Source organism: Aptenodytes patagonicus, chromosome 1 (assembly GCF_965638725.1).
Source record: "Aptenodytes patagonicus chromosome 1, bAptPat1.pri.cur, whole genome shotgun sequence".
Lineage (NCBI taxonomy): Eukaryota > Metazoa > Chordata > Aves > Sphenisciformes > Spheniscidae > Aptenodytes > Aptenodytes patagonicus.
The window spans coordinates 218,516,869-218,543,834 of NC_134949.1; the positions used below are offsets into that span (position 1 = coordinate 218,516,869).

At 39.5% G+C, this 26,966-nt stretch overlaps 1 protein-coding gene across 4 annotated transcripts in view; it reads left to right on the forward strand.

The window, feature by feature from the left end:
* GRM5 (glutamate metabotropic receptor 5) overlaps positions 1-26,966 on the forward strand; it is a 298,233-nt gene that overhangs the window by 132,571 nt on the left and 138,696 nt on the right. The window lies entirely within an intron of this gene.

A 26,966-nucleotide genomic window follows, 5' to 3' on the forward strand; every position in this document is an offset into this window, starting at 1 on the left:
CAGTCTTAATAGCGTTGTGTAAGGGAAGGCTGACACAAAACCATTTGATTTGTATCATCCATTTTGTTCACTGCAGTTTAAAATGCATCATGTACATATACGGCCTGAAGCTATGCCTCATTTGAGTAAAACTGTGTTAAGGATTGCTGATGTGGCCTCTGGGTGGACATGAAATAGACCTTCCCAAAACATAGTTTGTTAACCATCATCTTTTCTTCCTGAGCCAATGTGCTGACATGCACATACTGTCCTAAAAGCAATATATAGGTAATCCTTTCTCTTACGTGGAGCTCAATATCAGTGGTTCCTTCCCTAACCACCAAGGGGAGAAAGGAAAACTCACTCAGACGTGTCCACCAAGCAGAAAAAGGGCTAGTAAACCGAGAAGTAAAAGACACTGATGTAAACCTACTGGGATCTTTATAAAATGGCACATGCCAAGAGTAGCTAACGTGGCCTACTGCCTTTCCAGTGCATTATTAGAAGGATGACCTGACGCTGGCCCAAGAATGAACTGTACAGGAACACAAATAAAACAGTGTCAGTGAAACCAGCTGTCCTGGTGAGACCCTCAGGGAAACATGTAAGGACTGCAGCTCTGCCCAGCTGTCTTGGAAACTGGGATGCTGAGACTGCCCCACTGGTAGGACATCAGCCTCTATTCCCAGTCTGCACTATTGCACACAGCTGCCCTTCCCCCTTGGGCAAAGGGGGAAGCAAACAGGCAACAACAGGGACTCCTGCCTCTGCCCCTACTCTTTGGCATCAGCCTATGTGTTGACAATTTCATATCTGAATTTTTTTAATTATCTCTCTGTCTTATGGCAACTGTGTCTGCCCTTCCTTTCAAATACATTTTATCTGTAGGTTCTTCCATGGATTATCTTGGTCCTTTTCTGGACTGACACCTAAAGGGACCACAGTCCTCAGGGTAAGATTCACCTAAACGTATTTAGATGTCTACAGTTTAGATACTTCCATGTGGGTTAGTCATCACAGTTCCCTCTATAGTTAATGGAGAAAAATAGGACCTTCTTAGGTCCCTTGTTTGTAATGTGGACGTTTCAAGTATCTCAGAGAAATTACGTTCTAGAAAAGGGCTTGTACAAAGACTCTCCTGATGACTAGCTTTGGTGGAAAAGCCTACTTGCCAGTTTTTTAGAGTAAAGCAGAGCAAATGCCACTTCCACTATCTCTACCTGAATCTGGTGCCACGTGTCCTTTGCTGTCTTCTTTTTTTCCTAAATACAAGAAGTTACCAATTCTCTGCAGCAGGACCCAAATTTAGAAGCACATAAGCATTGTTTTAAAAAAATATGTTGGCCCTTAACTCCTCCAGACTCCAAACCATAGTTAATTTTCTATGGGATTTGTTTATGTACAGCAGTGCTAAATTTAGCCCTCTGAGATGCTTTTATGAATAAGAACTTCAGGAACTGGTGACTGTGAAGAAGAATGGAGCAATATAGCTTACTTCTTCAAAAAAGTAAGGTCTAGAGAAAACTGGTTTTGATTTTTTGTCAGTGAAAAATACCTGTTCCTAGCTGCAGTGGGAGATGTCACGCCTAATTATAAGAAAGTTGTCATTCAATAGATGACTGTCATTCAGTAAATTGAAAGTGATAGTTTCTCTCAGAATTCTAAACAGTAAACTGTTTGAAGTTAAAACAAAAATCCTTAATTCTACCGGACCAATTTATGAGTGTCCATGCTTGTGGCAGTACTATAAAATTTATTTGTGAAAACTGTAGCATGAACTAGAAGTGTTTACAAAGAAAAAAAAAGAGAAGTGTAGGGGATTTTTTTCTCTCCTTTCTATTTATTAACAGAGATTCCAAGGAAATGGCTGAGAAGTGGCTTCTCAGACATACCTTAACCTGTCCCCAGCCAGTAGCTGCTGGGGACAGATGTAAAATAATTGCACCTACCTTCACCCAAGTAGAGCATTTCTGTGGCTGCATCGACAGCTGAGGACAGCTGGAGTGATGTATTCTCTCTACATATGGCTCTGCACTTGGGCAATCGCAAGGATCTAGGAGCCTCCTATGTCCTTTCAATAGATTTGGTACAGATTTGGTTTTAGAACCACCAATAAAAACAACAACTAGTTTTGCCTACTGAGGACTTTTGCTTTGCTTTGAGTCACCCTTAGTCAGGAAAGCGGACTGTTTTATGTCCCTGCAGTGCAGCAAGACTCATGTGCACAGTGTGGGATGTTGTGGAGCTGTTAGTTATGTTCCACAAAAATGTTTGTTGCGGTTTAACCCCAGCCAGCAACTAAGAACCACACAGCTGCTCGCTTACTCCCCCACAGTGGGATGGGGGAGAGAATCAGAAGAGTAAAAATGAGAAAACTTATGGGTTGAGATAAAGATAATTTAATAGGTAAAGCAAAAGCTGTGCGCATAAGCAAAGCAAAACAAGGAATTCATTCACTCCTTCCCATCGGCAGGCAGGTGTTCAGCCATCTCCAGGAAAGCAGGGCTCCATCACGCCTAACAGTTACTTGGGAAGACAAACGCCATCACTCCAAACGTCCCCCCCTTCCTTCTTCCCCCAGCTCTATATGCTGAGCATGACATCCCATGGTATGGAATATCCCTTTGGTCCATTGGGGTCAGCTGTCCCGGCTGTATCCCCTCCCAACTTCTTGTGCACCCCCAGCCTACTCGCTGGTGGGGTGGGGTGAGGAGCAGAAAAGGCCTTGACTCTGTGTAAGCACTGCTCAGCAATGTCAAAAACATCCCTGTATTATCACCAACACTGTTTCCAGCACAAATCCAAAACATAACCCCATACCAGCTACTATGAAGAAAATTAACTTTACACCAGCCAAACCAGCACAATGTTCATTCTCACAAAAATATTCTCATTCTGTTGTGGGATAATCTCAAGGCTTCTCAGCAGAAGGGAAAGAAAAAAGCAAAAGAAAGATCAGAGAACTTGCAGGAAGGCTTCTTCATGTAGATGGGATGCAAGACAATAATGTCATTGTCCACTGGTGGCCTGAGTTCCTGTAGGGATTTGAAGCTCTGTTTTCCAGAACCTTGATGTGCTGTGTGCTCTCTTGGTTTCAGCTGTTCGGCTCTGTTGGCTACGAATATTTAACTGTTGGTCCAGAGTGAGGCTGATTGGTTGGTTCTGTGGAGAACAGCCTAAGGCACTGACCTGGGATGGATGTGACACCAGGACAAACCCAGATCTTACAAGCAGATTATGTTGGGGACTTTTTTGTGCATCATTTATATATGGGAAAAAGGCATTTAGCAAGATTTTGAAAAGAACAGATGGTTCAGAGCACTCGAAGGGGAAAGAGCTACCTCTGAAATAAAAGAAGGCTCGTGCAACTAATTTCTCTTGTGAAGCTATGCAGGAAAATGGACTAGGGTAAGATTTATATTTTCATTCGTGCTCTGATCCTGAAGTTGCTTTGGGCTGCCCATTCAACTGAGAAGGTTATAAAAGGACACTCCAAGTGTAGGGAGAGTGCCTGTCACTGAAATGCAATGGGCTTACACAGAAAACTTCATCACTAATGGATACTTATTTGTTACCCTACAAATGCATTTTGCTTCCCCCTTGTTCTGTGGAGAATTATTTTATTGTATTTCCAAATGCACAGAGAGAACTAAAGTCCCAAAGCCACACAGCAGGTCTATGGGAAACCACAAGAAATCAACATTTCCACTTCCTCTTAGCTTTTTTTTGTTCCATTTTTGATTTGGGTTTACCCCTAATATTTCCAATCTGAAGCTTTGCAAAAATACTGAGATTTTTGGAGGTCATGGAATTCTTATAGCACCTGTTTTATGCTCAGATAAACAGAAAATGGAGTGGCCAAGGAGAGTACGTATCATATAGATCACCCTCTAGAGCCCCAAGGGGAGGAGAAAAGATATCCTTCAATAAACACTCCACTCTTGACATACTATGCAGTTCCTGAAATTGCATTGCCTGTCTGTGACAGAGATGAAAGATGGCAAGTCATTAGTGATTGTAGCGTTCTAGAGCTTTTTGATTCATGAAAAACATTTTAAATACTCAGCAAATATTTGCCTCATGCACCTTGAGGAATTGGACTTAACCTCAAACAAAAAGGTGAGTGTGCTGACTTTCAAGTGTGAAAAAAATGTTATTTTAACCTAACCGTTATTCAACTTAATTGAGATACGGACACCAGGTTTCATCTGTTTGTGTTTATTGCTTCTGTCATCCACAGGTCATATGCCAGGAGATATCCTCACAGATAAAATTCATTAGAGAATAAATAAAACATTCACATAGCAGAATAACTGTGGAACATAATTCAGAAGGAAATATGGAGTATTAATTGTATAGATAAAACCAATTTGTTTGTAGGTGATTTTCAGCTGTTCCTCATTATAGGTAGTAGTCGGCCCCAATAGCTGAAATTTTGTTTCATGTTGTATGAACACCTTCACCCTCCTCCTCTTGGCTATTAGCATCTGATGTTTGAACAAAACCTCTGTGATTACTCTCGCCAGTGATAATTTTATCTGATGCCTTTCATCTACAAGGTTTCCAAAACATCTCTGGGAATTACTAAATGTTACAGTGCCAGTTCACATGATTTTTTATAATACAATAGAAACTATTAGCCATAACTGAAATTATGCATATTGACTATAACTGTCCTAAATAAAATGGGGTCAGAGAACAGTTCTTCAGTACTGGATAACTTTTTTTCTTTTTTTGCTCGCTGGCATTGTTTTTTCCTATAGCAACTAGCACTTTTGGGATGGGACTTGGACATGGTGTTGGTGACAGTGCTGTCAGGGATTGTTACCAAGAGGCAGTTTGGACACAGATACTCTGTTTTGGGGTAGAAGAGTGTTAAGATATATGGATGCAGGCCTTGCACGCCTCTTACCTCCAGACGAGATAACTGTCTCTGATTTGTTTATTTAATAGTATAAAAGTAGCTATTGTACAAACCTACAGAGCAAGAGACAGAAATTTTGCAAAGGATTTGTGATTCCAAATGCAAGACAGTAGGACTTTTCCTACCTTAAGGAGAGGAGAAGGGAAAGGAAAAGGGAAAGTGGAAACTTATAGAGGTAAAATGGCTTGGTCAACATCTCCAGCTTCCAAATGGCATTTCAGAGGCAGTATTGATCTGCAAAGAATTACTGGAACCTCCATATGCTTCATGTTCCAGTATGTATATTGTGTGTCAGACTTACTTGGGTATTAACTACCTTGTTTGAGTGAAGAGAAATTAATTAAGATTATTAAGGACTTCCTTTTGCATAAAATAAAAAAAATTAAACACAACCACTAAAAAAATCAACAGAGGTGGAAATGTTTCCCTAGGCTCTAGTACTGATTCTGATTTTCAGCTGTCTAGATGGAGAAACATGGCCAAAATTTATCAGTCTGATTTGATCTCCCCATGGCCCTTAGATACTAATTCAGTCAAGGGCTTATAGAAAAATTTTAAGTTGTGTATCGGTTAAAACAGCTACCACAAAGGGATGGGAAATCTAGAACTACAGGGCATCCCACAGAGTTTCTGTGCTTCCTTGAAGTGCAGTCAGGACTTAATGACTACATCCTTAAATGTCCTTGCAAACACTGAGAATCACATCCTGCATTTTCAGAATTCACTCTGTTCTGTGATATGCAAAAGGCTGTGCCCCAGCATAAGGGGAACTCTCTCGAGCATGCCATCATTGGCAGAGCATGTCCAACTGAAGGTGGATAAGGTGAGGACACCAAATCTAGAAGTGTGATGATCACAAGCAATTCAAGTGATGCTCTGCAAGAGGGCAGAAGGCCCAGTGAAGCAGTGCCCATTCTTCTCAGAACAGTGTATGTATTCCCTAGCTTTCACAAATCACCTCTCCTAATAAAAGAAAGATACCTGCTTAGCTCCTGAGGAGATGGATTGGAGAAAAATATTATTGATTCTGAGGCTCACAGATGTTACAGCAAAAAGAGCTAAGTAGAAGGTGAGTAGTAGAGATGAGGATAAGGAGGGAGAACAAAATGTGGAGGACCATTAGTTCCAGGAAGTCCCAAAAGTAATTTGGCTGATAGGAAACTCAGCAATATTTGAAGAAAATCTGGTTAGCAACCAAAAAGGGCAACTATTGCTGAAGGAAAATTAAAGCAAGATGGATGATCTGAGGGAAATGAGATCTTTTCAATAATTTAAAAAAGAGATCTTTTGTGAGACTTGTAAAAGTGCCTGTTGGACAAAGAAAGATCTCACTGCAGAGGATGTAATAATTTCCCTCCTGAAAGCATGCTGTATGGTGTGGGTTAACATGCCTTTTTCTGTTTGTACAAGTCCACCTAATGGAGAAGTTCCTGTAAAATAAATGAGGATATGAAATTTTGCAGACCTGAATATGCTCTAAATTCATCTTTGGTTATTTCTGCTGCTTCAGGGAAAAATTAATCAGCCAAAATTCTTCTACCTAGTATAGTTCTAACTGGATAACCTCTGAAAAAAATGTGGAAGCTAAATGTAATATAAGTGCACAGATCTCTTCTCCGGGGACAAAATAAATAGGTGAAAAAGTACTTTCAGAGTACAATCAGGCAACCCCAGCCTGTATGACGGGTCTGCTCCCTTTTTCTTCAATCCACGGTAGATAGGAGCCTGCTACAGCCTCACCTGAATGCTGTTTCCTCTGAGGCAACTGTTTCTGCCCACTCATTTATTTATCTCTCAGTTCTCTTGTTCAGGCATCAATGTGTAGCCCAAGGAAGCAGCTATCATATTATACCTAGTAATTAAATGCACTGTAAATAGCAGCATTAAGTCAGAATCTTCATTGCCACCCAAAAGACAAAGAACTTAAAAGTAAAACAAAGGTTTGCTTTTCTAGAGCTGTAAAAGAGATTAAGGAAGTGAAAAGCTGTCTTCCTTCCTATATCCAAACAGTGCTCTTAGAGGTAAAGCAGACTAAAGGGTAAAGAATAACTTAGGTTTGCAAAGGAGCTTTGTGGTCTCTATTTACCTGGCAGCCTTGGAGCTCAGAGACCCTCAAGGTGAGCAATAGCAGCCCCCAGCTGTGTCCTGCTGCAGATGGAAGCAGTAGAGTGGCTGCCAAGGCTGTTTGTGTAATAACTGAAAGGACCATCATTTTCTTTCTATGGTATGAACCACAAAAGATTAACATAAGGACCCCACAAGCTATGCTTGAGGATTTTAGGGAGACGGGTGAGGCAAACTTCTACACTGAAAGCAAATCAATCAACCTGATTTTCTTAATCTTCTTTTCTCTCTTTAAAATCCCTTTTTTTTTTTTGTATCTATCTGACCTGTTTCTAATAAATATTGCATCTTGCAGTCCAGTTTCAGAGTCACTAATATGGATGGAGGTAGTGGGGGATGGGAGTAAGCTCTAAGCGTGTTTGGAAGAATGTCTTCATTTTGCTTTTGCCGGAATGCTGTATCTTCCCTGGAGTGTGTGTGGGTGTGACATGGTGTCAAGCAAACATCAGAGAATTTCCTAGTGTGCATATTGGCAAGCGAACACAACTTCTATTTATCTCAATAAGAGATACATATGTCTCTGAGAGGAAATTCAGGTCCTACACATCTGAAAGCATAACATTAGAAAATAAACATGGCTGTATCAGGTCAGATCAAAGGTCCACCAAATCAATGTGTTGTTTCTGGAATTGGCCAACAGTAAATGACTGGCAAAAAGTGACACCAGGCCAGGATGGAGCAAAGTTCTCCTGGAGCATTCTTATATCTACAACTGATCTGCAGTTCAGGAACCTCCTAAATCAAAGTTGGTGTCTTTGTAAGGGAAGCCCTTGTGCAGTGCACTGCTATGAGTAAAAAGGAAGAAGGACACACAGGGGTAGATCATGAATGCAGAACTTAGTCCTAGGAGATATGAGCTTTAATACTAGTACTGGCACTATATTTATTAGTGATTTTTGCATGTGTCATTACATTTATATGTCTTCACTTTTTCTCTGTAACTCTCTTTCATGACTACTTTAGACAGTGAGCAACTCAGGCTAGACACTGTATTTTACTATGTAACTGTGTTGCCCTTTGGACTATGAGGCTCCAAGCTCTTTTATTATTCAAGTACTACCATAAAGCAGCACAACTTCAGTGAGCTCAATAGGCAGTCTTGCTCAATAGGAAACAAATAATTAGTTGACATAGGTAATGAATATATCTTTCTCGTGACATGACAAATCATGAGTGTGTCCAATTAAATCATTTACTTCCTGAAGGATGGGATCTTTCTTATCTAAGACTGGCATTAACAACAAAGGGAAGGTAGCTTTGTCAGTCAATATACTTGGGTCGAGTTGTGCCTCAGCACTGTAAAAAATGGCACTGGCTGGGAACTCAGGACGCCATTCAAGTCTTTCAGTTCTGCACTGCAGGATCATCTCTACCTAATTCATGCTTGATCCACCTTTGGATGGATCTGCTTACAATCTTTCAAAGATAAAAATTTCACAGCCTCCTCAGGCAACTGTTTCCTACGTTTAACTAGTCCTCATACTCTTCCTAATGTCTAACCTAGCTTTTTAAACTATTTTTTTAAGCCTATTACTTCTTGTCCTATTCATGTGAACAAAGGAGGCAGTTAATTCCCTGCCTTTCTAAGACTACTATTTATATATTTGAAGACTTATGCTTACCCTCAATCTGCTTTGACAACTTTCAGTATGAAAGAAAAACATGTTTTACGCTTTGAAATAACGTAAGATTTCTATTCTTCCAGTGGAAACGAGACATGGGGAAAAACACACAAAAAGAGGTGGCAAAGAATCCTGAAGCATTATGTAAGATTTATTTTCATTGCAAAAGGACAAATCCATGAGATGACCTACACAGTTGAAAAATAGACAATGAGGCAATCTCAAAGACAGCTCCATATTGCCAACAGACCTGTACTTGCAGTTCTGCATGAAATCAAGTCAGTGGCATTGCTGGGAAATTGTGTCCATTTGCGGGTGCATCTCTGTTCTCCCACAAGAAATATACACTTCTGATTTTACTTTCGACTTTAAAGCTCTACTCTATTCAACGGCTTAGTAAAACTCAGAATGGGAGAAGTCTATGGGTGGCTCACTTAAGATTGTTCTCTTCAAATATGTCTTCTGAGAGTGATAGGCAATGCCCACAGAGAATTTTCTGAGGTGACCCTATTTTGAGGATGAAAGAGACTCTTCCAAGTCTAAGAAAAGAAACTAAAAATACTCTTGGAACAATGAAAACATTTTCTATTTAAGCTTGAGAAAAGATGAGATGCTTTCTTCTCAAAAACAAGAATTCAAGAGGTGAAAAGAAATTAAGATCTTAAATTCCAGCATTGTTATTCCACCATTCTGTGTAGAAGCTTAGTTTTAGTCTTAAAACTAAGACTGAAAATGTGATCCAGTATATATTCCTAAAAAGATTTAAAGGTAGTCTGAACAGGATGAAAGCTAGTATTGTCCTTGAGATTTTCTTATCTTCAGAACAGCTATAGACTTTTGGTTAATGAAGTTAATTGAGCCTAAAATGATCTCCATTAAATGCTTGACATATATTTGTCCAAAAAAACCCCAAATCTATTTCTGCTCCTTTAAAATTAACATTGTGACAAATAGATGTTTGCTGGAAGGTACTGATTAGTGGTCAAGATCTGTTTCCTTTCTATTATCTTTCTCTGTAGTATGTATGTTATTTTCCATGACTTCTTTTTTTCTCTTTCTTTTTTTGATTTATCTGCATCATGCCAGAGTCTGCACCTAGGAATAGTGACTCACTGCACACACACAAACCACACACACATGTCTGGATACAGAGAAGATATTTATGAAAGGGGAAGACCTACGGGTTTGTAGCTCAATGTTACCACCTCCTGATGAAGAGCGTCAGTTCCAGATCATGTGGTCCAGGAACAGTCTCTTCTCTCGGCAAATCTGCCATCAATTCTGTTCAGATCTTACTTTCTGCATCCCCCAGAGGTCGTTTGTGTAGATAAACAGGAGAAAAGTGTGTGGCAGATAAAGGGAAGGAAGTACTAGATCACTAGGATTCATTCAGTTGTCCCAGCTTCACAGCTATTGTTACATGTGCTCCATTTTCCGATTAGGGAAGGAAAGTGGGAATCAGAAAGTCAGAGAGATGTTTTCTCTAACTCCACATTTGAGATGATTTAGGAGTACTTAAAACACCCTGAAGATCTGAACATAAAAACATTACCCATGCAGCAGAGATTTATACCAAGGAACCCATCTCTCTAACACTGCTGAGTGATTATGGAAGAATTTTACTCAGAGTAAATGAAAACTTCTGATTTGTAAACTTGTGGTGTAATTCATTTTTCTATCACTCTATTAAAATGACAAAGTAGCACACACAGCAGCACATTTCCCCTTGACTATGGCTGAATTGGTAGTTTCTAGTGAAGCCATTGTGTCTCCAGTAGTTAAGGCTGAAGGCAACTGATAACGTGGATGAAATAGCACAACTCTCTAAACCTCATTCTGGTGGAATTCAGTTCACTACTGCCTTGAAAAGACATTATAAATCTTGACAAGAAGATACTGCTTTCAGGAAGAGCAGATAAAAAAGCCATGTACTATTTCAAGGAATAAGGCCCAAGCTGAATTTTGTTGATCTTTTCCTATTAATTGGAAACACTGTAATAACAGAATGGATTAAATGAACAGTATTTTAACTAGGAAGGCAAAGTTAATAAAATAAAATCTATATTTACTAAGGGGCCATATCCTTCAACCAATTATATGTTGATTAGTAACAATGAAGGAAGTGGAAACTGGCTGAATCATAATAAGTAAGTCATCTCTATCCTGGGAAAATGTATAGTTATATATTATTATTATATATTATGACTCTTTTTAACCATGATTGGCTAAGCTGATTTTTAATATAGTTCTACCAATGCATACCAAAAGGAAAATTATTCCTTGTATCCTAACAGTTAAAATAAAGTAAGTTAAACATGTTTCTGTTTGAATCATTTTCCAAACTCTACATGTGTTCAAAGGTTTCAGGGTTTGGCTAAATGAGTTCACTTTTCATAGCCAAATGTGCATCACCTGGAGGTTGTCTGAGTAACAAAAAGTGCACGCTAACCACCCAAAAACCTGATTTTACCTGAGCATTTCTGACATAATGAAAATTATACTGTAATGTATTGTCAGCTCAGCAATATCTTGAGGAGGATGACTGTCACAAAATGCAGGGCTTAATGTTAGCTGTACACCTAATAGAGATTTTTGAGGGGTTAAGCAGAAGTAACATACTAAAATGTGTTATTTAGTTACTTGCTCTGACCACAGATATTTATACAAACATCTATAAACTCCTGCATAGAAGTGAATGTCCAGAAACCAAAACACTAACTGCAGGTTGTTCATCTGGTTTTGTCAAGAGCTGATTACTTGAAATGCCCTTACATAGAAAGAGAGCAATGAATACACAGTTGTTTTTCTTCTTTGGAAAAAAAAAAAAAAATCAAAGACAACTGCTTCTGAAGCTGTCATCTCTTAGGTGAAACTTTTAAGAAGGTTTATGTATATTTCTTCTTTTTACTATAAGATATATAACTGATATTATGTAGTAATAATAAGAAAATAGATAGCTTAATTACTTACGTAGCAATTGCTCTGTCAGGAATCTAATTATTTCTTGCTGCTCCATAAGTCCTTGTCATGGGGGTTCTCCCAGGACAAGGGCTTGGGTAAAGGTAATTAGGGTTTTCTAATCATCTCCCCCCCGTTATTTTACACTACATTGAACTTAATATGCCAATTTCAGCTACTGGCAGCCAGAAGCTCTGTGACAGTTTGCTATTTCATTCTGGTTGTGCTCTTGTAGCCAGAAGACTAAATGATTCATACTCCACAAAGCATTAACTCCTCTCTCCCAGTTGAAAACAATAGGGCCAAAGAAGCACCCTGGGAGCAACAGCAGTAACAAATGGCAGCAGGTATGCAGAGCCTGCGTTTCGTTCAACTACAATGATTCAGTTGGGAGGTGCAGAAAGTCATACCCACAGGAATGCAGTCAAGGTGTTTCCAACCGACCAGCGTAAACCACACACCGTTCTTCTGAGCTCTCCTCTGAAGTGCCCAGGAATCCACCCAGGGTTAGGATATAGATCCCAGGCAGGGAAACAGTTGCTTTTTTCTGAGGCTTTCTTATAGCAGGCTGTACTTGACTGCTGCATTTCTCAAAGAGTGATGCTCCTCTTGAGCTCAGGATGTATCCCAGAGAAAGCTCTTTGATTCTCTGAGATGGACATTCACTTCTATGCAGGAGTTTCTAGATGTTTGTATAAATATCTGTGGTCATACCTATCAGAGAAAAGGACCTATTTCTCTTCAAAATAAAGCAGTAATGGTTTTATATCATAATTTCATTCTTAATTCAAATAGATTTGTATCTGGACATTTCATAGCACTGATGGAGAAGAGCAAGACTGATCTCACCTAGGGCCAGTGCTAAACTAGTATGAGCTCACTTAATTAGTGGTGAGGTACAGGCATGTACACAGGGTGATTCAGATCAGGTAAGGTAAATTGCCCTCTGCTGTCCCTAGTAAAGGGGATTTGGGGTGAATACATCCAAACATCCGTTATGCGCTGAGAATCAGGGAAGATAAACCTTGACCAACATATTGCTCTCTCAGATGGCATATTGGCTTCTTGGGAAAACAAAGGTGCCACTGTTCTTCAGGTGGGTAGGCAGATGTGAAGTGCTTCCTCGGGTACATGTTTAATGGACACCCGTTCTTTAAAAGTGGGGGAGGTCTATGGAGGGAGTCTACTCAAGGGTAGGAACTTACTCATATTCAAGAGAATTCTTCATCTTGAATCCCTTTTTCCAGAAACAGTATAGTAAATTCACATGCCTGCATACTCCTGCACCTTCTTTCTGTGTTTGGAGGCAGGTTCTGGCATCTTCTGCTCCTTCTGCCTTGAAAAGGAGCTGTCAATTAAACATGCCAAGGGACAGCTGAGCCTACTAAACAGAGATCGAATGTTTCCCAATTGACACTGAGGAATTAAGCACCTGAAAATCCTTTCAGCTTTGGGAATTCCCAGCCAGGCCTGTCCTGGAGGGTACAAACTTCAAAAGTGTGAATCAGTTGCAATTTGTGCATCTCAGAAGAGAAATTTCAAGGAAGAAATTTGATTTCTGGCCTTGATTTCAGCCTCACTGATTGTGTCTGGGGATGTCGCATCCTAGCATTTCTAGTGGTTTAAGTGGCTGGGAGTTCTCAGAGACAAGCCAAGGTGAATCTGGATGCATAAAACTACAAAATAGTTCCTAAGATTGCTCTCTGTTCCCTGTATGTAGCAGCTTTAATAGTGACCTTCTTCAGGGTTCTTAAGGCAGAATCCACAGTCTCATGCAGAGTTATTGTTTCTAAAACTTTATATGCTTATAACAAGTGAGTATTTAATATCAGAAGAAGGCAAATGACTTTTAAGATTGTCTGCAAGGATATTTTTTGGGCTGCTGCATTTGTACATGGCTGTTTTGTTTGTATAATCTGTGTCAGTGATCAAGAACTAGGAAACCATTTGGAGTGTTCAAACCAATTTTTTTTAAAAGAAGTTTATTGATCAGTATTCATTAATGAAATTGAAACATAATTTTTATTGAAAATTTATAACAAACAGTTTTTCATTAAAATATTCATTTTAGAAAAAAAGGCAAGATTCTATTTTGATAGAAAAAAACTTTTGTAGAAGTCCTCGGCTCTATTAATCCATGTTCTTTCAAAGTACTGAGAAAAAAATTTCCAGGAGTAAGAAAACTTTCTAGAGTTCTACAAATGAGATTATTTTCTGTACCACAGTTACAAAACTTTGCATCTAGAAAATTTTGCCTTTATACTCTTTTTCTTTTGGTGGGCATTACTTTCCTTTCTTGTGATTCGATTCATTTCATTATGATTGTATCACATTGGGGATGTAGTTCTCATAACTATTGATGGCATTTAAAGGGGCTCTCAAATGAGACATAGCAGCTGTAAGCAATACCAATAAAATTTCTTTTCTTTGACTGTTTTGGGTGGTGGTTTTTTTGTCATTGTTGATTTTTTTTTCACGCCAGAGAAAAATTCATTTCAGATGAAATGCTAAGCTTGTTTGTTCCAAACCATGAGGAATGGTAATAAGTAATGTTTATGAATTAAGCTTCTGTCCATGAGTATTTCAGGGAGAGATATGATTTCTGCAAAGCACTTTTTGCCTTGGCAGCCTATTGCAGCTGGGACGTGCTTCCTATCAAGATCCACAAAATGTCTCATGCTCCTTTAAATCTCTGTTTGGATATTCTCCTCTATGTTTCTTCTAAAAGCCTGACAATAGTTAGCATACTAAGAGCATCAACTTCCATATTACCTCATGATATTATTTGTTTGTATTCCCCTATCTTCATGTATTTTTATGTTGTTTTTTTTCTCATGTCTGATTTTATGTCTGAGGATTTTATATGGTCTGTGCCTGCAGAGGTCTTAACACCCCAGACTCCTAGATTGTGTTTATGAACCTTAAGTTCTAAAGTAATATTAATGATAGATTATACTCACTGCTCCTAATTAAGTAGTTTCCCATCTATTGGTTTCAGGTATTAAAGTATTTTAGTCCGTTTACTCCCTGTCTGAGCCTTTTAGAGGTGACCCCTCTCTCACATGCTTAAAAAAATATGGAAAGTTTGAGCATTTGGAAGAAAACAGGCAAATCAGTCATCTAAATCAGAGATTGTTCTCAGCCAATCCTCACATAAACAATTTCAAAACTCAAGAGATGCTGTGCAAATCACAGGGCACAATTTGTCTTTTATTTCAGAATTAACATCTTAATTGGCTATCTTGTTATTAGATCTTAGAAAAAATGTTCCAACAGTCTTTGGTATTTAATTAAGCTATAGTAAATGGTTTTTTAAATTAAATTTTGTATCCTAGTGGATATGGTTATTGAAAAAATCAATTGAATGGAAACCAGTATCTTAATAAAGGCTTTTCTTCAGCATTTGAAACAAGTTCTGTGCTTGGGTTAATGCTGATTAAGGAAACTTCTCTGGAGCCTTGAATGATCTTTACTTTGAACTAAATGCTTTGTAAAAAATGTAAACCTGATTTTGCTGTATTTGCCTTTGTCTTTACCTTAAACTTGTTTTCTGAAATGAAAAATTCTTGTTTATGAGATAGTCACAGATTTTACACCATCCATTCAGCTTGCCTTTCTTATATGACATGCTCTTCAACTGTTAAGTTAGAGAGACTAACCAATTGCTATGCATTAGAGTCCCATAGCAGATTATTACTGACTATGTAAGAGGAATTTGTCATTCATTAATTCGCAGTTCAATTTCAATGTTCTAAAAAATGTGTTGAGGTTAGATAGTTCTGTCAGTGCTGAACTTTATTTAAGTTACTATTTTGAACAAATTAACTTTATTCACACTGTTTGTTACTGGGCTTTTGTTAACAGCTGGACTGTGATTTTTTACTGTCTTGCCTCCATCCAGCTTTATGTTCAGAAACACTAACCCAGAGATTATTAAATACCCACTGTACAAGGATGTGCAAAATGAAATCATTCCCTATCTTTACAGAGTGGAAATTTAACCTGAAACACTGTTTTCAAAAATTTCATACAGCTGATGATTTCCATAATCTCTTCTTCTGTAGTTAAAAAACCCAGTATGCAGTTTCTTCGGTGAAATTCAGTGAATTTTGGGATCTGGAAGAAAAGTAATCTGGAATGGGAAAAGGCAGAATGGAACCGATATATACTACAACAAAGTAGATTCATAAGTGTAACTGAGTTATAAAATTCTTGTCTGCAGATATTGACTACATACCTTTCCTCATAGCATCCGCATGTTGTAAGGATTGTACAGTGATCCACTGTTTTCAGCCTGTGCTTTGTAAACCTATGAGATTCATGCCCTACTTCAAGAAGTCCATAGAAGGTCATTACAATCAATGAACTCACATTTGTTATGCACGCTTTTATTAACCAGACCCCCAGGTGTCTGAATATCGATGTAAATTAATATTAATATATCTGAATAGTAACGTAAAGCATTCAAAGGAAATTCTGATTTCTCTGTAGAAGAATCTTTCATTTCACCCATTAAAATCATTAAAGAAGGTCCCACAGAATTTAATCAGATAGAGTCAGGAAGTGAGGCAGTATTTCTGAATCATACTCCAAAAAAAAAATCTGGATCTCCTTGTACTTGATCTGCTAAAATGTATTAAAAAAGCAGTCAAAGTGTGTTAAGTACTTCAATAGCAAAAACAATTTGCACAGGCTCCTTTAACTGTCCTATGTGATTTGCATGAAAAGAGCTTGGAGGGTCACTTTCAGTAACAATTAGGACTTTCTAGAATGAAAACAATAGTAGAGAAAAAATCCACTATGCTGAAATTAAAAAGGGATTGTAAGAATGTGTCTGGTTTTTTTCCTATTTCTGATCTGCTCTCAATATGTTGAAAGACATTTGAAAAGTTGCAGAGTACCATGCTTACATTTTCAGGAAGAAACTTGTATTTGAAATATCTTTCCAATATTGGCACTGTATTTTCTTTTTACAAAATATCAGTAATCATTTGAAATCAAATCAGAAAAAAATTAAACTAAACTTCAAAAACTAAACTAAAATATCAAAAGTTTAGGTGTACTGGAACTTGTTATGGGAATATTCAACTAGTCTTCTGTTTGGAAAGTGGGGATGTTTTCAAGTTCTGATGAGACAAGAAATTCCACATTCAGAAAGACCCTGGACTGGGGATCCTAAGGGACAAGTTTCATTGGAAAAAACAATTGTAAAAGCTTTAACCATTGTAAAAGCGATTTTTTTTCTATTTTGTAATCCTGGTAACAGTGCTATTCTTGGATACTCGAGGCATATGTGTGTTGTATACTTTTTCTCACTTTTGACATTTTTCCTTTGATTTTGTGTTTCTGTGCATCATCTCTCTGATGACTTCACTGTCCTGTAAGAATAATAAGTAAAGTAATTGAGAATTATTATGGAAATCTATGTCAGATGATAAATAAGCATTTTACGAATGAATATCTCATGATGACACTAATTTAAAAACAAGCTCTTTAAAATTGTGCATTTTGTTATGGCAGCTGAATTGCTGGCGTGCCAAGGAGCTCACAACACAGAGAAGCTTCAAGTAGGCTGAAAAACCCAATGAAGGAGAGTCACTAGGTTAAAAATACCAAAGTGCTTTATGCAAGCGTGATGTATCTTTGTAAGGGAAATGAAGTGTGTTTGTTCTGAACTGAAACTCTTGGGCTGGCTCTCTATTTTGCAGGGTCACTGAGATGTTAACAGGGAGGGAAAAGTTGCTGGATTTTATTTACACCAGATATTTTTGTGCCATGGTCTCCCATTCCTTGAATCTACAAGCATTTTTCAGATGTCCCAGTGTATTGGGTTTGTGTGGCATAGTTTTGATAGTGGGGGTGTTACAGGGGTGGCTTCTGTGAGAAGCTGCTAGAAGCTTTCCCTATGTCCGATGGAGCCAATGCCAGCCGGCTCCAAGACAGACCTGCCGCTGGCCGAGGCCGAGCCCATCAGCGACAGTGGTAGCACCTCTGGGATAACATACTTAAGAAGGGGAAAGAAAATGCTGTGCAACGGCAGCTGGGAGAGAAGAGTGAGAATATGTGAGAGAAACAACTCTGCAGACGCCAAGGTCAGTGAAGAAGGAGGGGGAGGAGGTGCTCCAGGTGCTGGAGCAGAGATTCCCCTGCAGGCCGTGGTGAAGACCATGGTGAGGCAGGCTGTCCCCCTGCAGCCCATATGGAGGTCCATAGTGGAGCAGATACCCACCTGCAGCCCATGGAGGACCAATGGTGGAGCACATGGATGCCCGAAGGAGGCTGTGACCCTGTGGGAAGCCTGCACTGGAGAAGGCTCCTGGCAGGACCTGGGACCCGTGGAGAGAGGAACCCATGCTGGAGCAGGTTTGCTAGAAGGACTTTTGACGCCACAAGGGACCCATGCTGGAGCAGTCTGTTCCTGAAGGACTGCACCCCGTGGAAAAGACTCACGCTGGAGCAGGGGAAGAGTGTGAGGAGTCCTCCCACTGAGGAGGAAGGAGCAGCAGAGACAATGTGTGATGAACTGACGGCAACCCCCATTCCCCATAGCCCTGTACTGCTCGGGAGAGGAGGTAGAGAAAATCAGGAGTAAAGTTAAGCCTGGGAAGAAGGGAGGGGTGGGGAGAAGGTGTTTTAAGATTTGGGTTTTATTTCTCATACCCTACTCTGATTTGACTGGCAATAAATTGAGTCAATTTCTCTGAGTTGAGTCTGTTTTGCCCATGATGGTAACTGGTGAGTGATCTCTCCCTGTCCTTATCTCGACCCATGAGTCTTTCATTACATTTTCTCTCCACTGTCCAGCTGAGGAGAGGAGTGATAGAGTGGCTTTGGTGGGTACCTGGCATCCAGCCAGGGTCAACCCACCACACCCAGGTGTTATCTTTTCATGTGGGAGACCATGTCTGATGTGTTGGGTCCTGGGATAGCTGAGAGACTGCAGTCCTGGGCTTCAGGTTGGGCAGTGCCATCTCATCCTTGGTGTTGGACACACGGGTTCATTGACTCTGAAATTACTACAGTATGGGTATGCTCTTACCCATGATAAAAATGCAATTTCCATCCAGTCCTATTCACAGGCCTCTTTTGGGGAAAAAAGAAGATGATGATCTCTGAGTAGACTTTCAAGATCAGTATGAGCCAACGAGTATGAAAGATACAGTAGGTAGCATTCATGATGTTTATTTAACATTTGGGTTGGAAATCTATGGCTCCTGCTATAAATCATCCCCTCTGTTGTCTATAAAGGGAAACAAGCCAATTAGTTTAATCAGCTAATGTTAGACTCTGAGATTGGATGTTTTGAATAACCTTCAGAGTTTCAAATACCTTTAATAAGGGAAAAATGTATTTTCATGCATTAACTCAAATGCATTGTTGGACTTTACTTCCTTAATAGTTGAAAATTATATTGCCTACTTACCAGTTACACTGTTTTAAATGAAGTTGTAGGCTGTATGCACCATATGGGTAAATTCCCCAATTCTGATTTACATGAAGATGGTCTCTAAGGAAGGGTGTATTCACGTAAGTTCAGTGCCATCCTAATGGTCTGAACCTGGGCTGTATTTAAACACCTTCAAATGCAGAAAGAGGAGCCCACATCCATCTGCATAACTATTACTGAAGTCACTTGTTCCTGCTCATGTGGGAAGTCTGTGGTAATGCTTAAAATAAAGCCTAGACTGCATATCTGAAAAAAACCCCCATCCTTTTTTCTTCATACTAAATGTCTTTTCAGTGTCCAAATTCTATAAGTAAAGTAGCTGTCCTTTATGCCTATGGATTACTCAGAAGACATTTGGGTGTTTAAAATCAGTAATACATAAAATAACACTGAAGATTTGTTATATGTGTGACATTTTCTCTAACTGTAAAAGAACCCAAAGGCATTTTCTTTTCCTTCCCCCTTGAAAACGTCCAATCGAACCATTTTGGCCTTCTTTGATTTGAAAGAAATGTCAGGTTTGGGGTTTTGTCCTTCATCCTAGAATTAATTATGACAATAGATTTACAACCACTTGCAAAATATTGCTCATAGTAGCTAGTAAGAAAACAATATTCCTATAAATCATATAGATGATGTGTGAACTTTAAAGTGTGAATTCAGCTAATGTGAATGAAGCTAATAAGAAATCTATAAATTTATTTAAATAGCACATCAATTTTCTTTTTCTTCTCAAAGCCTTGGAGAAAAATCAAAGAGAAACGTGATGGGGAGATCAGATCTTACATGCCAGTAAATAGGCAAATTAAGTTGCTGCTACTCATTCTCTGAATAATGATGGATAATGGCTTCCGATATTCAAGCATAAATGTAATATGAAGAAAAATGGAGCTAATGGATAAGAGCTAGAAAAAAATTGTATAATATATTGGAATACAGAGGGAAAAACTGACACCTTGAGAAGAATGTAAACAATCATAAACTGAATGGAAAGGAAAAACGAAACAGAGAAGGTACAGAAGAGAGATAATGTTAAGGAACAAAGACAACTACTGTGATAATGAACCAGATCATCAGTTGTCCCTCTACTTGGAAAAAAGTTTCCTTAGCAGGAATTGAAAGCTTCCTTAACTCCCCTGGACCATTCCCACCATCCCAGTTCCATCAAGGAAATATATTGAGGACTGACAAATAAAGGAGGTTTTTTTGTTCATCTCTATAACCCCAAACACTTACCTGAATTAAACTGGCGGCTTGAAGTACCTTCTGCTAGCCAAGAATTAATCTGAAGACCTCATTTCTTTTGCACTCTTGTTGCAGATGGAGTGAGACTGCACTTCACTCATAAGAGAGAAGCAACAATACTTTTTTGATAGAAAACAGTGAGTTAAAGTTTGAATTAACAAAGTTCAATGGTAAATGCGACAGTGGTTTAAGATTCGATGGCAAGGTACACTTGATTATTTACTGCATAGAGGACAGGGTCAGACAAAACTGTCAGGGAGACCCTCCCACTGAGTCCTGAGGTTCAGAAAGGACCCCCTTGCTTTCTAAACTCCTTCTCAGAGAGGAGTCTAAGTGCAGCTGGATCCAGTCCTAGTCCCAGACTTGGTCAACAGTTTATGTCTAAAGCATTATATATGTGCAATCAATCCTTTATATCACTTAGCTAAGATTTCAAAGTTTAGCATGCTATTAGTCACTTACCTGGGATCTGTTGTGGCAAGGAATCTCTCAACCTTGAGGAGTAACCTTGAGAGGCATCCCTACTCAAGGGGAGATCCTGGCGTGCAGCCCACTGCCATGCAGGAGAGCTCAACGGGCCCTGGGCTGTCCACTATTTATAGAGTAAGATGATTGACTTATAGTTATTTGCATATCAGCAAGTCGTTTGACTCACTGCTCCAGGCAGCCCTTGACTACTGTGTTGCCATCCATTCCCGAAGTCCAGCATAACATGGATGCAGCCACAACGACCCCCACTGGTGGTCACTGCTTACACAGGGCAGGGGGAGCACACCACCACAACTCTCAATATGTGACCGTTCATCTTACCAGTACAAGGTTTCAAAAATTCACCATCAAAGGCTACCTGAAAATAATGTAATACCACTTCAAGAAAACAAATAATTATGAATGCTCCCAAAAACCTTAATTGGTGGTGAGCAGTAATCCCTATGTCAAGACAAATATTTTAACTCAAAGACAAAAGGAGATGTGTTTTGGAATACAGTTTCTACTTGTGCATGTACGAGAGTGTTAATTAGGTACTGCTGAAACTACAGTTCCCAGAGACCTCTCATCACATTAATTTTGTAGAAATGTAAGTTTAAAACCATCCTCAGGACTTGAAACAGGTCCACGCAAAGCTATTGCTTTTAAAATGCAGTATTCGTATTTGTGGCAAGACAATAACACATCCCGTTTGATGCCAATGGAATGTTTTGCAGCTCAACTTGTGATTATTTAAGTACCAATATAGAAAAGTGGCAATACCAGTTGGCGTTTTAGCTGCTGTCATTTCATATTGGATTTCAGTAGGAAGCAGAGGCAGCTGGAAATGTCTTATCAAGATCTCCTCCATTGTATTTCATTATCATCCAGTGGCACACAAAGAAGAATGGTCTGCTGTACTTTGCAGAAATTTTACATAAAGAAATTGGGCAGTATAGGCATGTCTGTGAACTTGAAGTTGAATGATTTAAAGTTTTTTCAAAATCTTGAGGTCACGATGCATTGGCTACGCAGATTTTCTGTGGCCACTTAGTATGTGTTCAGGTTTAAAATCTGGTATTACCAAACTTTAGCTCTGTATGTGTTAACAAACTGCAGTTTGGGACAAAACTTTTAAAAAGTTATCTATAGGAGCTGGCTGGCTGGCTCAATTCTTTGACTAAAGCTGTTGTATGAGTTAAGGTAAACAGACTTACAAGTTAGGAGGAAAGGGTTTAGTCAACACGTTGAAGCAATATTATATGTATGTGTTGTTGTTTAACCTCAGCCGGCAACTAAGCCCCACCCAGCTGCTCGCTCACTCCCCCACGGTGGGATGGGGGAGAGAATCAGAAGGGTAAAAGTGAGAAAACTTGTGGGTTGAGATAAAGGCAGTTTAATAGGTAAAGCAAAAGCTGCTTGTGCAAGCAAAGCAAAACAAGGAATTAATTCACTCCTTCCCATCGGCAGGCAGGTGTTCAGCCATCTCCAGGAAAGCAGGGCTCCATCACGCCTAACGGTTACTTGGGAAGACAAACGCCATCACTCTGAACGTCCCCCCCTTCCTTCTTCTTCCCCCAGCTCTATATGCTGAGCATGACGTCATACGGTGTGGGATATCCCTTTGGCCAGTTGGGGTCAGCTGTCCTGGCTGTGCCCCCTCCCAGCCCCCCGTGAACCTGCAGCCCTCCCAGTCGGCAGAACATGGGAAGCTGAAAAGTCCTTGGCTAGTGTAAGCATTACCTAGCAACAACTAAAACATTGGTGCGTTATCAACTTTGTTCTCATCCTAAATCCAAAACACAGCACTGTACCAGCTACTAGGAAGGAAATTAACTCTATCCCTGCCGAAACCAGGACAATATCCACCCCTTATTCTATACCATCTATGTCATGCTCAAGTCCCATATTTTCCAGTACAACCTCGTTAACCACCCGCCCCGCTTTCCATCCTTTGATATAACACACAGATATCATTCCCTTAGTCTATGGATCACCCTTGTGGAATGTCTGTAAAATGTCCAGAAATGTCCACGAAATATCCATTGAGTTCATTTAGTCCGTGACTTTGGGCTCCATCTGTGATGGTGGTCACTCAGGCCAGGAGAGGTGGTGTGCTGCGTGGAGTTACTGGGCACCAAAGCCAGCTCAGGTCGGGTCACTGCTGCACTTGCACTTGACATAGCACTATTTGATAGAAGCACATTGTCAGCTTCATGATCAAAGAGAGAAATTCAGAGATTTATTTTTCCCGAATGTTATGTAAAACATATACTAAAATAAAAACTGCGTGGTCCCAAGTATGTAGGAATGCTCAAAGCATAGTGTAAAGTAGAAAAAGAATGCAGGAGGAGGTTCATCTAGCAGAGTTATCATCTACCCTAGTAATGGGTCTTTTTTAATTAATTTTTGTAATTTTCCATGGTGGATCTGTTTACCATGTGTTTGTGGACTGAATCTCAGGCTAGATATTTGATTAGCATGAACAGCACAGGTATCAATTTGCCTAGAGACTCAGGAAGATAGTAGGCAAGCACTTAAATCAAAATATATTGAATAAATACAGTTCCACATGGCTGCATACTTGCCAATGGCTTTAATCCAAAAACTGAGTTTTGTTTTCCATGAAACAAACAATAAAAAATTTATATATGTTTGGGTTTTGTTTGTTTGTTTGTTTGTTTGTTTGTTTGTAAAATGCCTAAGGAAATAGTCATCAGGAATAGCGGCCATCATGTGTGGCCAACTCTATAATTTATTTTCCAAAAATTCTTGATAGATATGACTCTTTGCATAGCACTGCATATGACACTTGCTCTGTGTCACAAAACCGAGTGATTTAGATCACTTAAAGAATCACTGTCAAAGGTATTAGCAAAAGTGGTTTTAATATGCTGTTGTAAAAGTGCAACTTAAAGTTCAATGGCAAGATTAATTACTGCATGGAAGAAACATACAAAGGAAAATTGAGTTACACTCAAGTTAGAATGATTCACAGAGAGACCAGAGACACAAAAGGATAAGGAAGACCCTCCCGTTGAGTCACGAGGTTCAGAGTGGACCCGCTTGCTTTCTAAACTCCTCCTCAGAGAGGAGTCTAGGTGTGGCTAGGTCTAAACCTAGTCTCAGACTTGGTCAATGGTTTATGCCTAAGGGATTGTACATGCAATGTTTCATTAGCATCAATTCAGCATGCAAAGTTACCAAGACAAAATTAAAGTTACCATACTACAAGGTTATGTGCGGTATCGGTCACTTACCAAAGATCTGTCATTGGTAAAAGGTCTCTCAACCTCGAGGAGCAACCTTGAGAGGTGTTGCAGCTCAAGGGGAGATCACCGCCATGCAGCCATGTGCCTAGCAGGGAGAGCTCAAAGGAGGCTCACCTAGGCTGTCACACTTATGGGATAAAGTGATTGGCTCATAGTCAAATTACATGCAATGGAAAATATATGCATGAGTCTCCTTGTACCCACAACTTTCTTTGTTCCTTAAGAAATGAGTCTTGGAAAAGCCACCCGCTATTCATGTGTTAATTGCATGATCAGTGTTCCAAGCTCATATGCATCGATGCTGACTGGGTCACTCTTCTCCTTTGTGGGATTTCAGAGAACAGATTGAAACTAGGGGAGTTCACACCTGGCTACGGCTCAGGCCTTTACCCCGTCCAGAGCCTGCACCAAACCACCGCCAGTCTGGTCAGGGGTCGAGCGCACCCGTCAGTCTGCTTTTTTATTCTTTAGTCTATAGTTCAAGATATTAGAAAATATTTCATGCATGTGACAGTTTTTGCAAAAGCTTGTGTGTATGTGTGGGCTTGGGGAGCTACGTGTAGTATTTTGAATATATTCAGTTACTTATTTCTAAACATTTACATGATTTAAACCAAATTTTTGACACTCATCTCCATTTCTGAAATTTAAACACAGACCTTGAAAAATGTTATGCATATGCCTAATTTTAATTGTAGATAGGATCTGAAGGATCTTCAAGCTGAGTTTGAGGTTTTTTAAGCAATGATTGCTGATGTTTTTAGCTTGCTGGCGAGGCACCAACCCAAGTGTCCCATTTCCATCACTGAGTACAGCTAGGGGAGGTGGACCTCAGCACCTGATTCTGCCTGCCTAACCTGTTCCTGTGCATAGGCAGTCCAGACAGGCGGCGTGGCAGCTGCAGGTGAACGGAGCCCTTCATTTTGTTGAGACAGTGTAGTAGTGATTCTATGAACAGTGCCAAACGTCTTAATGAGATCTTATTATACATTTCTAAAATATGTCCATTAAAAGAACAATGTAACATTAATTAATAAACAAACAAACAAAAAAGCCACAGCCAGGTGGCAAGTCTGATAGCTTTCCAAGACATGCCAGTCAGAAACATTCTGTTCAGTGTCTAATCACAGGCTAGCTATGTCCAGCACTTTTCTAGTTTTTTTGACTTGTTCATTTCAAATATTTTACAATAAGAATATGCTCAGTTACTTATTCTGGAATAAAACATCTTTTGAGAGTGGTAGGGAGCCCTCATGTTTGGTTATGGCCCAGAATGGATTTCCCTGTGTGGTTTCTGTGGCCCCAGGTACTTCAGTGATTTTCAGGTGTATCACATAAAATATTTTTGTTAAATGTCTTTGTTTCGATTTTTTTATTTTAAAATTTAGGGTTGACTGTAAGTATAGAGTGAAGATTGGGGCCTTGCTGTGCTAAATAATATAATGTGTCTTATCCTTAAATATTTATACACGCTAAGAAGAATTTTTCTAGCAGGACAGAAACTTTCAGGGTGTCATTTAATTCTCAGTTCATCCTGATTATAATAGACTCTAATCAACTGAAGGTAGAAAGCAAAATTAACCTGAAGTGTTACTACTTCTGAGATTTGTTTTTAAGTGGAAAGGTTATTTTGTATTGGTTTTTAAAAGTTTTTGATTAGTAAGAGGCGATTTTTTAGAAGGTGCCTCATCAAAAAGGATTTTTTAAAATTCTCCTACTTGTTGCAATATGGGAAAATAATTTTGACTTAACAGCACTTTCTGGTAGAATAGAGCACAAAAATTATAGAATAGAGCACAAGAAGTACAACCGAGACCCTGTTTTAGCTTGTGTCAGTTAGTCTCCCAATAATTGCTTATGCCTATCCGTGTCCACCTTCGATATTCAGCTCTAAATCCAAGCTATGAATTAAAACCATTTAGGAAAAGATCAGAGAAAAAAATGTCACTAGCAAACAGAACAGGAGGTATAGTAGCAGAAATGGAGTAACAGTGGTTAATTCTGTGTAAATACCCTGCAACGCTTCAGCATTCATTGGCAGTTCTGTGTTCAGGTGCCGCTACCAGAGATGGATGTCACAATCTGTGGGTGACACAGGCACACGGGAAGAGGTTATAAAAACTTATAGAAGATACATAAATCACTAGGGCGCAAAATGGTAATTCTCTTCCTGCTTACACCTTCTTTCAGGAGGCAACATCCAACTCTTGATCTGCAATGATATAAATTGCTTCATTCTCATGTCACTTCAGGTCTTGTCTCCTTTTTAACACCTTTCTGTAACACAGAGAGTGCAGAAGTCAGGTATGCAGTGTTTTTGGGGTGCATGATGCACCTTATGCATGACACACTTCAGCTTCATGTAGCCAGTATCATCATTCTCATCAACTGCAGCAGAGAAGAAACAAGCTGTGTGTGACTCAACATGAAATGCTGCGGACCATGTAGGGATGCCATCCATGCTCAGTTGCATGTACTCCAGCAAAGGTAAGCATTCTTACAGAAGCTGGGAACCTCACCGAATGTCTTTTTTAATCAACAGTTTATCTTGTTTGTCCCATCTTTCCCCAAGTTCCTGGTGTTATGTTACTCCAGGGAACCCTCTAGAGTTCTCGTTCCCTTTACTTCAGATGACTGCATTTCTATGGATAAGTATATTTTCACACTTCTTAAATGTCATATGGATTTCCACTGTTTCACCACCTCGTTACCTAGCTATTTCTCCCTCAACCAAGAGGTCTCTTTCTCTATCTTTACTTATAAGGCTGAATGTTTCAGGCAGTCCTGTCTGAATCTCTGGCAACAGCAAATGTAGCATTGCAGGCTGAAAGATGCAGATGCATCCTGAATCCAGCTGAAATGTGTCATGACTCAGCAGTTCAAGTGGGTACCAGCTCTCTTCCAGTCACGTCAGCCCCAGCAGGCAT